Genomic DNA, 12,756 nt, shown 5'->3' on the forward strand with positions numbered 1-12,756 from the left:
ATCTCCATGACCTTTCAATGGAAGTCTACAAATACAACTGGGCTCAAAGGCTTGGCAAACACGATGCGATAGAGAAAAAACTTAATCATGCACTTACAACTCTTAACTGGATTGACCTTTCTCCATACTCAAATTGATCAATGGTGTGTCTTCCAAATCTGACCATTCCCATTTTCTTCTCAAACTTGAAGGTAATCATCAGTGGAACTTTCATAGACATTTTCCTTTTGAAAATTCTTGGCTTTTGGAGGATGATCTCGAAAATGTAGTTCAGTAGGGTTGGAACAAATCTCTCACAGATGGATTAATGGCCAAGATCAAGTCAAGTTCAGAGGAGATGGATTGCTGGGGGAGGAAAATTTGTACAAATTTTTGTAACAAAATTGATGATATATGGTCGAAAGAAGCTTGAGATGATTTGTGAATCTGTGGATGGTCATTCTTCAAACTATTACTAGGAGGTCATCAATCAATTAAATAATCTTCTTGCTCAAGAGGAATCTTATTAGCATTAGATGGAAAAATTATTTTGGCTCAAAGATGGTGATCTAAACACTAAATATTTTCATTTTGTTGCTAGCACTCGAAATGATATTTGTAATGTTGCCAAGAGCTACTTCCAAATTCTATTTATAATAATAATAATAATAATAATTCCTCTTTTGAGTATAATGATGTTGTTGACCATGTTAATTGTTGCATTTCTCATGATGATAATGAATTTCTTTCTAAACCTTTTTTTTACTGATGATCTTAGACAAACCTTGTTCCAAATGAATTCTGACAAATCTCCTGATCCAGATGATCTTAATTTAGCTTTCTATAAATGTTTTTGGAATTTATGTGGTCTTGAGATCTTTTCGGCAGCTACCACCTGGCTGAACATTGATACTCTTCCTCCTAAATTGAACAATACCAGTATTGTCCTCATTCCAAAAAATACTAGTCCTTATTTTATGAAAGATTTTAGACTCATCTCTTTGTGTAACCCTTGCAAACCGTCTCAAACCCTTACTTCCTAAGTGCATTTCTCAAGAGCAATATGCCTTTGTTGAAGGTCGATCTATCCTAGATAATGTCTTATTAGCTTCTGAGATCATCCACCACATGAAATGTAAGACCAAAGGCAAGCAAAGAGAGGTTTCCCTTAAGATTAATATTAGTAAAGCCTTTTGACTTTGTTGATTGGAATTTTCTCTTTTGTCCCATGACTAAAATGGGCTTTAGCCAAAAGTAGGTGAGTTGGATAAAACTTTTCCTCCAAACTGTTCAATATTCAATTATGATCAATGGGGATTCTATAGGACCTATTCTCTTAGGGAGAAGGCTTAGGCAAGGTGACCTACTATTTCCTTACCTTTTTATTCTTTGTATTGAGGGTCTTTCTGCACTTTTGAGATATAAAGAGATGAGAAGAAACATCCATGGAGTGAAAGTGTGTAGAGGATCTCATATCCTTTCACACCTTCTATTTGTTGATGACTATTTTCTTTTACCAGAAGTTAGAGATATTTTTCAGCACCAATACTTAGGACTTCCATCAATCATTGGCAAATGAAGAAAACTACTTTTGGTTTCTTGAAAGACAAACTCTAGAGGTCTCTCAACCAATGGTCAGGAAACTATCTCTCAAAGGCAGACAAGGAAATTCTTTTAAAACCCATTGCTTAATCTATACAAACTTATTGTATGAGTGTATTCTACTTTGGAGGATGAGCTTCAGAAAATGATGAATTCTTTCTGGTGGCGAAATAAAAATGTGGCGGAAAGAGAGATCAATTGGCTTAGCTGGGGTAAATTAGTGATATAAAAAAAAAGATGGTGGTATGGGCTTCAGAAATCTTCATGCATTCAACTTGGCTATGTTTCTAACCAAGCAAGATAGTATAGTTTCACATATCTTCAAGGCTAAATATTTTCCAAATAGGAATTTCTTGGATGCCAATCTTGGGCATAATCCAAGTTTTATTTGGCGTAGTATCCACGCTTCACAGGTAATTGTCAAGAACAACATGAGATTAAATATTCCTCCTAAAATAAAATATTTTATTTGGAGAGTGTTACGTGGATGCCTTCCTTGTAGGCAAAGGCTTCAATGTAAAGGAGTTCAATGTCCAATAACATGCTTTTTGTTTCTCCAATGTTGAAAATGAATGGCACATTTTATTTTGTTGCAATCAAGCTAAAGCATTTGGTCGGCTGCTGGGATTTGGCAATTTACTGAATGGAAAGTGAATGTAGCAGGTGTTAAAGAGCTCATTTTTTTACTTGCTAAAATCACCCCATGAAGATCTTGTCAACAAATTTGCTGTTATTTTATGGAGTATTTGGAATTTTCGGAATGACAATATTTGGAATGAGCATACCAATCCTCCTTACATTTCAGTTTCAATTTCCATGCAGTATTTTACAGAATGGCAACATGCAAAACAATCTTTTCATCATCACCAACATGCAAATATTCTTGTTGCTCGTTGGATTCATCAACCTTTGGATAATTGGCAAATATCACCATAAGGCTGCTTTAAATGCAATATAGATGTTGCACTTTTTAAGGCTGAAAGTTGCTTCAGTGTAGGCATGATTGATGCGTAAAATATGTTAGGCTTGCATAAGGGAAACTGTACCTTACACAATAGTAACACTGAACTTGAAAGTATGAATATCTTACCCAATTAGTTAAGTTTATTAAACTAATAATAGAGATGATTAAAAATGAGGATTTAAATATTTTTTTATGGTTTCAATTTTTTATAAGAAAACAATTAAACGAAAATAAATAGAGATTTAAGTGATGATAAGAATGACCACGGGTTATGACTCACTAGTATTAATTTTCCCCAAATCCTGGTCCTAATGAAATTCCTTTTCTAGTTAATTACCAATTTTCAAAATCAACTAAAACCTATGATTAAGGTTAGAAGATGTTTTTTGCCTTAAATTAATACCCTAATGATCATGGATTTGTCAATTTAAGTCAAATGATAAAATCAATTCTAGTAATGATTAATTAAATATTAACTAATCTATCAGAGATTACCCAAACAATTTGATCATGCAATTTGGTATAAAACATTATCTACCTAGATCTACTAATTACATGCAGATAATCACTACTATGCAATCAATTGAGTATTAGAATGGTTGGTTCCAAATAAACATTAAAATAAGGAAGATAATTAATTAACATAAAATAATGAGGATTTCCATAAAACAAGGAGAATGGTACAAATGGACAGTTACATCCCTCGGACTAGCCGCTCATGATCAAAGAAAAATTAAACAATCCTATAAAGAGTATATATAGACATACCAATACACATGAAGGATGATCATGGTCCATCCTAGCAGTGTTGTCCACGCTCTTCAATTCTCAAAAGCCCTCAAAGTTCTCTCAAATTCGTAAAAGATAAGAATAAAACTCAATAATGAATTTTTACAAAGACAGAGACCTCTATATATAGCTTCCAAAAGATAACTATCGAAAAGGTGCACAACGACTGTGGTCGGAAGTGATGCTAAAGCCTTGGATCATTATGGATTAATATGACATTTTTGGTTGACCACAACCTTCATGAGTTGACCACAACCCTCATGATTTGACCAATTTCCAACTCTTTCACTTGAACAACTATACTTTTGCAATACAAAACTAGTGTCCAAACGTGAGTTTTTCCAATAAAATAAATGCAAAATGACACAAAAAATCATACAAAATATCACTTAGAAAGTGATTTATCAATGATAATTCATGATCATCAAGGAAGATTTATAAAAGCTCAAACTCATTTCTAGCATGGACTTCCAAATTTGATGGAGGTTGAGGCTTGGGGTCTTCTCCAAACTTTGATTTGGATCCGGTCACTTGATTTAGCCAATGTTATTTATGAGCAAGATTGTAAATCTATAACTATAACTTATCTTCTACCATACAAGGTTGTTCAGAGGTCCCAATGATTATATATTTACGTAAGCATTATCTCAAAAATAGTTCAAACTCAAAGGTGAGTTTTGTTAAGAGGCGAACTAATCATGTCGGTCATACTTTAACTAGAGTGTCAAATGAAATAACTTTTCTTTTTTGAAAAAAAAAATTGTAGAATCAAAATCAAGAGAGTGGGTAAAAAAGTATGTTGCTAATATTTTTTTTATCTTAGCCTTTCAAAGTTTACCCAAGCTAAGTAAAATTTGACAAAAAAAAAATATTTTCAACAAAGATCAAATTAGAGTACAGTCACTTTGTGTTTAATCACTTGATTTATATTCAAAAATAATTAACATATAATTATATAATACACGGATATCTATATCAATAGATAAAAGATACAAGTTTTTGCAAGTACTCCTAGGTCTTCACTTTTACTTTCCATTTATGCCCTTATTTTTATCTTCATAAATAAATTCATGTTCTTAGTTAAAGGAAAAAATGAGTAAAACAATATAACCAAGATTGTAACTGCCCACTCCCTCGCGTTTTCTCCTTCCATCAAAGGGAGTAACTGACACTTTAGTTCCTCCTTCCTCCTGCACATCTAGCTTAGTTTCTGTCTCTCTTCCCGTGTATGAGACCTTTCGTTTATGCTCTAATCAATATTGTCGCCCATAAAAATCATTCCCCAACATGATTAATGCTCCCATTAATTATTTATCCTCTTCCCGTGTCATTATTTCATATTCATGTTTTTTCCATTCCATTCTCTTTCACGAAGAACCGATTCAATATCCCCTCCTCCCTTCCTCGCCTCTTTATTTCTTTTTCCTTTGCTCCTTCATCCACTTTCGTTGTGCCGGAACGTCAAAGCTATCACTGTTCCTCAATGGCTTCCACAGGCAGGGCCATGGAAAGGCCAGAGTCGTCGCATCAAGGGGAACATGACAAGCAATTATCCAACCGCACTCATCTATAGGTATCCCGTGTACTTTTTTCTTACTCAAATTGCATATTTATTTTTCGTGCTAGCAATGTGTTGAGTGAAAAAAAAGCTAACATAGGAGATATCTGAACTTAATCGTCTCATCATTGTGTACTTTCTCTTTGTCCACCCCACATAGACGATCTACCTTGGACGCTGTGTGATAAATATATATTTTATATATATGTCATAGATTTTCATTTTAACCAATACAGGTAGATTTTTTATGATTTATTTATTATGTACTTATGAGGTTTTGTTAAAATTTAATAGCTTGCTCAAATTGTTTTTCTTTCTAATTTGCAGTAATTGTTTTACATGTGTGTTAAGTTTTCATGGTGTTTTATTCTTAAGTTGAATGCTTTGGAAGAATCAATGATTGTTAAGGAAGAGATTCAAATACAACATTGTTGAAGAGGTGAAAGTACAGTCTTGGAAGAAAGGCTTCACGTACTTTTTAGCAGTTTAGTTTTTTATCAGCGTTTAACAGCTTAGTTAGTAAATCCAAGTGCATTCCTTTGATGTATATGATAATAACATAACGTAGGGGATATGTACAGTTACAATAAGAGGTCACGTTCTGGTTTTGGTTGTTTTGTCAGTGTTTTGATAGAACAGAGGTTTTTGAGGGGTGGTTTCAGTTCAACAATAGCTAAACTTCCCTTTGGAAGTTCCAATTTGCCAATTCGGAATAGTCCATTAGATTAGTTTGACTACTCTATTTTTATTCTTTTCATGAAAGCTTTTGCAAATAAAAGCTCACATCAAGATTTGCATTAGGATCTTTGACATGTCAGGCTTTTCAATAAAGACAAGATCTTGCATTGTGCCTTGATGCAAGTACTGACAGTTTTAGGTAGGACACAATACTTTAGTTTCTGATCATGAAATGGTTTTGGTCTTACAGAATAATTAAATCACTTGAACTGTCAAATGAATTTCAAGTAAATTAGCTATAGGCATCCCTTAAAATGAATGGGCATTTTCAGCATTTTCTTACATTGCAACACATTTTGGGTTCAAGTTAGGAGTTTTTGGAATACAGGCTATTCCTGGTCCTCAGCTACCTCATATTGACCTTCTCAAACGACTTAATGACCTCAACTTAAACTATTACGTTTTGCAACATTTTGGGATTTTGTGAAATATGCTTCAATTTGATGAAACTAAAATTGGGATTATTTTTCGTCTTGCATAAGAGAACCAGAAGAAATATACTGATAATAATGCAAGAATTTAATTCTAGACTCCAGTCTAGGGGATACTTTCAACACTATGACAGGGACAGGGACAGGGACATTATATCAAATATCTTATGGGCACAGAATAGATAGGAAAGGTGTGGAAAACTTTGAAAATATGGTCCAATGTGTTAACAACAATGCAACATAGAAAATTATCAAAGTTTTTGGAGTGGCCAGTAGAGGAAAGGAGCAATTGAGGATTATGCATTATATATCAGTTTGCTACATACAGATAATGTGTTATGCATATACTAGCATTTTCTTACTGGTATGATGGTGTGGGTTACACATATATAAAGTAGCATTTTGTAGCATATTTTTTATGAGCTTTGACTATGGGGTTTGCGTGGAATTGTGTCATTGTTAGAGATTCTATGGTTGCAATGGTTACTCAAGGAGCACATGCTGCAAATTCATTTTTGTATCGGGACAATATTTCTCAGAGTGTTTTTGCATAAACAAGGAGGGATTTTGTAAGAATAGGGTGGTAGTGCACTTAGCACTAACTTTATGTTGGATAGGATAGGATGTGGTCCTCTAATGTACCCATCCATCTTTAATTTTTTGTAATCTTTATCTAAACTCGGAAGATTAGCAAGTTTGGTTTACAAAGTAATTCATGAGTTTTATATGTGAAAAATGATTGCTAAAAAGTAGATTATATAAATGAATTAAAAAAATTCTTTGCTGAGAGAACTAATCTCACTATATTGTCAATATTTTCTCTTGGGTCATTAATGGATCCTTCCTCCTATTACTTTCCCTAAAGTAGTGTTATATTTAAACCCTATGGTCATTGATTATTGTTTTTTCAGCTTTAGTCCTTCCCCTTATTTTTTAAAGTTTTTTTTGGGATAAAAATTCTGTTTGTGTTTGTCAGATTATATTAATGATATTTATATCATTGAATATCTATATTTACATGAAAGTTTAGTAATATTTATCATGACAATTTATTAATGTTTAAATTACAATGTAATAGTATATTTTAATTATATTTCTTAGTTTTGAAATTATGTACTCAAATAGTTCAAATAAAAAAAATCATTTTCATTAATGTTTAATTTAAACCTTTTAAAACAGAAACCAAATTAAAATTAAGGTAACTTTCTATTTTAGTAATTATTAAATTAGATATTTTTTAATACTGTTAAAATATGATAGATTATGGATTGAACTAAAATATGATATAAGAAATAAGAAAATTCATATAAATTAACATGTATTTAGAAAATATATTGAAAAAAATGATATATAAAAATAATATAGTACAATAGAATTATAGACCCATAGTGGCGATAACGCCGGTGTTTCCGTTAGTTACTTAAAATAATTATTTTTATTCCTAATAAATATTTGATTTTGCATTTGCTTTCTAATAAAAAAATTTGTGAGAAGTCTCTAATAAAACAATTAGTTTCTAATAAATTAGTAAATTTTGTGTTTGCTCCATGATAAATATTTCTCATTTGTCATTTATATAAACTAAAACAAAAATTACTAGTTTATAAAGAAGCAAACACAATTTTTTTTTTATTAATTTACCAGATATTAAAATAAACTATTAATGATAAAAAGATGTTATTTTATAAGGATTGAACCTAAAACAAAAATGTACTAGACAACAAACACAAAAATAAAATATTTACATATTTAAACCTATTTTATATTTTGTATTTGAGTAAATAGTCACTTTTGTCCCTCAATGTGAATGTGTAATTCGTTGACAAATTCCTGAAAGATGAAAATACAAAATTTAGTTAAAGTTTAAAAAGTGCAACAAATATATCCTATCGTTAACTTCCATCCGTCACCATTAATAAAATATCCTATGTGACACAGAAAGACAAATTCATCATTGAAATGATTGTCAACGTGGATTGCCAGCATAGGGACATATTTGTCATAATATTTTTTTGACTTTTCATCTTCCAACCCCGTTGACAAATACGTGTCTGAATGATGAAAATACAAGATTTAGTCCCGAAAGTATAAGTGCGACTAATATATCAGGGCATTAATAATGAATTGTATAGGAGAGAAGCTATGAAAAAAGGGATTAAAAAATAGTAAAATACAGTTTAAGATTTGAATTCTTATACTTTGATTATCTATCTATTTATCCATCTATCAAATTGTTAATAATTTTTTAATTAATCAATATAACTACTTATTTTCTAAAATAAAATAAAATTCTTTAGTTTTATGATATAAAAAAATTGAGTTACCATTTAAAAAAAATGAAAGCCTTTTTATTTCTTGATATTTTTTGTTTCTTTAATTAATTATTAACTAGTCGGTAACCGTGCATACGCACGAATCGTTCGCCAATTGATTTTTGATGAATGAATTAAAAGAAATGTAGGATTAGTGCATAGGCAAAACAACAACAACAACTCATCTATATTCTATATTATAAAAGAGAATCCCAGGAAAATTACTATTGTGCCCGTGCTTCAGCTGATGACACATGTCCATTTTATTGGCTTTTTGGTCATTTTATGCCCCTTCAGCTTTACCTTGGTTTTGTGCCACGTTTTATGCCACATTGAGTGTTTAGCTTTGGCCATTCTGTTGGTGATGCACGTGGCTTCTTCTCCAGTGTTTCCGATCATTTCCCTACTAACTTCAAACCCGATTCCTTCATTTGTGTCATTTCCCCACCAATTTGTTTCCTCTGTTTCCATTCTTTCTTCTTCATTTTGGTGTTTTCTTCAATTCCACTTTTTTCTTTTGTTTTCGGTTGAGTTTTAGAGTTGCTGAGGGCTCCCATCTTCATTCTATTTTTTGCGATTTTGGTTTGGGTTCTTTTTCTTTGATTGGTCTGATTTTATATGGTTTTATTTTTGGAACAGGTTACAATTACAACGTCGATTTTGGCAAAGAATTTGTGGGAGAAGTTAAGAAGAAGATAGAGGTTCTTATATTTTGATTTTATTAAAACTGTGTTTATGTTTTTTTTGTCTGATTTTTTGTGGTTTTTTGGATGCTTCGTTGCTATTTTTTCCTTGAAAGCCTGTTGCAGATTATTTTGGTATCGCAGGAAATGATCCCAAAGTAGTAATTTCCCCTCTTTTTATTTTATTTTTATGGTTGAGTCACGAGATTCTTCTCCTGTTAAAGTTGTTCACGCACTTTATAACAATATATATGAGTGTGATTTTCATTTTCTTGAATCTGAAATCTAATTACATGCATGTTTTCTGTATAGGCTCTTCAAACTATTGGAGATTCTCTGTAACTTCAATCCAAGCAAGGTGTGAGCTCCATCTTTTTCTTTAATGATACCATATATAATTAGTTTAGGATGTGTTTGGTTTGCATTTTCATTTTCTGTTTTTATTTCCTGTTTTCATATTCTGAAAACTGTTTTCGTTTTTAAAAGATTTGAATTCTGAAAACATGTTTGATTTGACTTCTTGTTTTCCTGTTTTCATGAAATAAAAATATTGAAAATTTATGATATATTATTGACTTCTTGTCTTTTTGTATTTTTAGATTTGCTTAAAATTACATTCATTGTCACCGCAATTTCATTTTAATCGAAATGAGGTTTCTGTTTTCAACTGAAAACACTGAAAACGAAAATTTATTGTTTTCATTTTCTGGTTGTTTCCTGTTTTCATTTTCACTGAAAATGTTTTCAGAAATCCAACCAAACACATTTTCATCACCGTTTTCTGTTTTCAGTGAAAATGAAAACAGAAAACAATCAAACCAAACACCCCCTTAGTTTTCGTTAAAAAAAATATATGTCAAAGTGATTTTAAATAATTTTGATCCTTATTTATTATGTGTTTGTATATTGAAATTTTGTTTTATCCCAAAGTTCATTATCTCAATCCTAAAATTCTGATTATTTTTGGAAATTGATAACAATTGACGCTATCCAATAGATCAAAAAATTCTATAAGATCTCCAGAATCAAGTGACAAGGAGATTCATGCATGCGAAACAAATCCAAAAAGAAACACAAACAAGATACATAGAGAGTGTGAGTGGAGATGAAGAGGGCAAGAGAGTTGCTTGATAATATATATGATTTGATATTATTTTGTTGTTTGTGAAGGCTTTAATTTTTTTTTTGCCCTTGACTTGAATGGGGTTCTAATGTATTGCTTTCTTTTTGTTATCTATTCGTGTGTGAGAGCAGATGGTTCAGGGTCGTGCTACTCTTACAAAGCAATGAGTAATCCCTTTGCAGCATGCTCACCAAGTGTTTGAGAATATCACGCAGTGAAAGATCCCCGAAACCCAAATTCACACAGTGTGCCTTGCATGCCCATCAAGCCTGATTTGAAGGTTTATTTTAGTACTGAATCTTATTTAAGCAAACGGACAAAGATTGAATTAAATTATACTCATAAGATTTTAATGAATTAATTACATCAATATATTTCACTTCAAAAAATTACATAAATTATTAATGAAGTTACTAAATTTTATAGTTGAATGCATGTTGTATTATTGGTTGGAAGCACGAGAACAAAATTGTCACTTGTGGAAGTGACATTACATTATCAATAATGACACTATATATACACTCTAATTTATTCAATATTGATTAATTTGTGTACTTTCTTTTTGTTGATTGAAAATCCTACTCTAAACTTTGTTCCTGTGGCATTTGTTTTTACTATGGTGTGCAGTGGCCGAAAGAGGCATGGATTCTGGGTCAAGATGTTTCTGTCGGGTTCACTTCAATCATGTATACTATTCTTTTCCCTCACTTCTGGCTCCCGCTGTGTGCTCTACTTCACACTATTGCCTCTCATCCACTCCCTATCGCTGCAATTTGTAACTTTTCTAATTGTATTGTAATTTCGTTCTTAGGATTCTCGCTAAATGTTATTGTCTCCTATACACTGAATTCGTGAGTTGTGTAGAATTCAATTTAATAATTATGCTTTTTTGTTATTGTGCTGTATATATTTTATTTTTTTTATTTCAATGTGATTATCTTGCAAAAAAATTCATGGACCAATAGAATATTGTATGTTTGGTATGTTAAGCTAATAGCAGATTTGGTAGATTTGCTTCAGCTGATATTGCTTAATTCGTTGAGCAGGGGATACCAAAGATACCACTAGATCATCAGAGAAAAATTCAATTGAAAAAAAGATTGAAACTTAAACTGCTGAAGCGCAAACGTAAGTTTATTATGCATATAATTTTAGTACCATTTTTGTTATATGATTTTGGTTCTTTATGGCAGATTTTTTAGCAAAAAATGGGGAAGAAGAGAAAGCACAGTGAGACAACTCATGATGAGGCACAGCCCCAAAAGGAATGCACACATCTTGGTTTGATCCGTGCCTTAGCTGTACGGACAATGGGCTGCGTTCGTGTTGATAAAATTACTGAATATCTGTGTGATCCCCTTCAAAGATGCCTAAATATTTTGGATAACCGTTGTACTGCTTCCAAAAATATTTTTTTTTCAGAATTAAAGTATTGAAGAGTATTTTCCTCTAGAAATATGTTTCGGTATTGAAAAGTACATTTAAAACGGTTTAAAATGGTTATCTCCAAACATGCACTTATTAGTAGTCCTTTATTCATTTTGGAAAAGGAAGACAAATATATATATATTCATGCTTCAAGGTGATTTTCCGTGGACTAGCAAGATAAATTAAATTTATAAGAATACTCATAATATTTTATTTACTATTGACTTAATTATTTAAATGATTTCTGCAATTTTGTATTTTAAATCATAAATTTTATTCTTATTGCAACAAGCTAGATTAATTCAAAGTCTATGAGGTTTGTGATACCATTAAATTGTCCTAAGTATTGCTTTAAGATTCTATTTAATTTTATTATTATTATTATTATTATTATTATTATTATTATTATTATTATTATTATTATTATTATGATGATGTTAATTTTATATGCATATTAAACTTTACAATAGCGCTTACCGAGCGACCCATGCTGCAGATGAAATATCCGATCATACAACCACCATTGATCATCCAATTTGCCGCTACTTTTCACAACCATAAAGTCATGTTTTACTATGCTTTCATTGCCTAAATTTTTTTTATTTACGAAATACGAGTCAGGCGAGGAAGATGCTATTTAGTAAATTACGAGTCCACAACAATCCATCATAGCTACCAGTTTGACATACACTTCATCCCTCCACTAGACCAACAAACATGTGGCAGAGCAAGACATATATTCAAAGATCATATCTGGACGGTTGAAATTTTAAAACAATGTTTTGTTAATTTAGTTGTTGAACAATTAATTATTTAGTTATTAATATTCAGCTTTTTTATTTTGTTAATTTTGTTATTGTTACCATTATTTAGTTATTAATATTCAGCCTTTTATTCTTCAACACTGAATTGCAATAACTTAAGAAACGACCCGTGCATTACGCACGGGTTACATGCTAGTAAACAATGTAAATACTAACATGCAACAAACCCAAACAAAACTTTAATGTCCAAACTCCAAACCCCCAAATAAAAAGATTTTAGATAAATACAACAACTTCTAACAATAACTTTGAGAGATACTCAGAGAATAAATTAATTTCATTAAGAAAAAGAAAAAGAAGGTTGGATTTTTTTTAAAAAAAAATA

General features: G+C 31.3%; 1 long non-coding RNA gene across 2 annotated transcripts; it reads left to right on the forward strand.

The window, feature by feature from the left end:
* Nucleotides 1-8,811: 8,811 nt before the first annotated feature.
* LOC114389298 lies at nt 8,812-11,689 on the forward strand. Of its 2 annotated transcripts, XR_003661738.1 has the most exons (6): nt 8,812-9,074; nt 9,369-9,414; nt 10,311-10,459; nt 10,807-10,865; nt 11,226-11,307; nt 11,373-11,689. It is a non-coding gene; the product is annotated as an uncharacterized LOC114389298 (long non-coding RNA). The 2 variants fall into 2 exon arrangements; XR_003661739.1 differs by lacking the exons at nt 8,812-9,074; nt 9,369-9,414 and adding an exon at nt 10,041-10,151.
* The last annotated feature ends 1,067 nt before the right edge of the window (nt 11,690-12,756 follow it).

This window comes from Glycine soja, chromosome 16 (genome assembly GCF_004193775.1).
Source record: "Glycine soja cultivar W05 chromosome 16, ASM419377v2, whole genome shotgun sequence".
NCBI classification, from domain to species: Eukaryota; Viridiplantae; Streptophyta; class Magnoliopsida; order Fabales; family Fabaceae; genus Glycine; species Glycine soja.